General features: G+C 44.8%; 1 protein-coding gene across 1 annotated transcript in view; it reads right to left on the minus strand.

Moving 5' to 3' along the window:
• Positions 1 to 1,660, minus strand: part of CDCA4 (cell division cycle associated 4) — a 10,700-nt gene extending 9,040 nt beyond the window's left edge. Inside the window, 1 exon segment of the mRNA XM_017729162.1 lies at positions 1,134 to 1,660. The gene's annotated coding sequence lies outside the window, so the exon portion shown is untranslated.
• Positions 1,661 to 1,678: the final 18 nt, after the last annotated feature.

Below are 1,678 nucleotides of genomic sequence, written 5' to 3' on the forward strand. Positions count from 1 at the left end.
TGTTAGAGAGAGAGTCTGTGGCTGTAAGCCTCCAAAAATAGTGGACAATACAGGAGGTGACTGTTGCCATGAGTTCTTGGTAAAAGAGCCATTATCACATCCACAAACTAAAAGACAAGAGATGCTGGCAGACCAGTCCAGTCTGTAATCCATTTACATATTACAGAAAGAAAGTTTTCTCATGCAATATAATAATGTGTAAAACCTACTGCATGTGATTCCAAGTTCTTCCCTAGGGCAATAACCAAACCACGTGGACCTCTGTTAATATAAACTTGAAGAATATGCCCATCACAGCAGTCACTTCTTTGGATTCTATAAACTGGCATTATGTGTGCCTCAGAAACCAAGTTCTCAGTAAAAGCATACTAACTTCATAGTTATTATCATATGCAGTTAAAACCTTGCACACAAATGACCTCCCACAGACTTCTCTGCATTATCTCCAATAAGCACTCATCTCAAGAGAATGCTAAATTTGAAACTTAATTAATTAAAATCTAAGTACCTTTTCCTATTGATTTACATATTAACATACTCAAAAAGGCATTAGCCATTGTGTAAAACCTTTTGATACATCAGAGAAAGATTGCTGCTGCTTCAGTCAAGATGTTCAAAATCCCCCGATAATTTCAAGCAGCGTCTTTCTCTGTCCAAGAGGCAGTATCTGGACTAGCTACATCATCTCCTTTCTTCCACTGCTACCCCAGTGTCAGGAGCCCAAACTTTGTGTGTTCAACTAAACTGCTGTTTGAAACAGCTATACAAAAAAAAAATGCTGTCAAGGAGACAACAGCTAGCTGCAGCAAAATGCACGAGGAAAAAGCAATTTTGTGGATTTTTTTTTTTTTAATAATAGCACAGTGTTATATAATTCGTAAGTTTTGCTTTTAGGATAGACAAATTCCCCGTCTGCTTTACAAATAAGGTGCTGGAAATTTGATCCAATTCGTTTTAGAGCATCAACTTAAGACATTCCAGGTTCACACTCTATTCAGACTCATATAGCGATATGCTGCCAAAGATACAGTTAAGTACTTAAGGGAAAAAGCTGCTACCCATTAGTTGGAGTAACAGAGAAGATAGGGAATTTCAGCAGTGCTTATCTTTAGGAGAAAGCAGACAAGACCTACCTAGGCCAGTGCTGGAGGTTCAGTGAAGCACAGCACTGCTTTTTGTGCAGCCGTAAGTACAGTGATGATGGTTAACAGGGGAAGGCAAGAAGGGGCCGTATCTCCCCTCTGCCACTCTAATCCTTCTCCACTCCAACACTGGCTTTTCTAAGAACCGTGGGAACAAACCAAAGCTCTGTGTAATAGTGGAGAAAAAGACTGAAAGACAGCTACTCCTCTTTCAGACATGCACGTGTGCCCATATGGTGGTGTCGAGGTACAAGGTGGGATGCGGACACAGCAGAGGGCTGGTAAAGCCAGAAATATCGCTATTCGGACTGGAACAAAGGCCCCTATAAAGCACTAGGGTCTGCCCACCCCCGGGGCGCAGGGAGCTGGCAGGCACCTCTCCGGCACTCGAGAGACTCGGGAAGCGGTTCCAGCACCCGGGGAAGGGCAGGCTCGGCGGCTGGGGCAGGAGCTCTTGAAAACGCAGACGGGGCCCGGGAGCGCTCAACGCGGGGGGGGCCCGCAGAGCCGGGGGGAGAGGCGGGACCAGGGCGGGG

The sequence above is a fragment of the Corvus brachyrhynchos genome, unplaced genomic scaffold, assembly GCF_000691975.1.
Source record: "Corvus brachyrhynchos isolate BGI_N302 unplaced genomic scaffold, ASM69197v1 scaffold1, whole genome shotgun sequence".
Classification (NCBI taxonomy): domain Eukaryota; kingdom Metazoa; phylum Chordata; class Aves; order Passeriformes; family Corvidae; genus Corvus; species Corvus brachyrhynchos.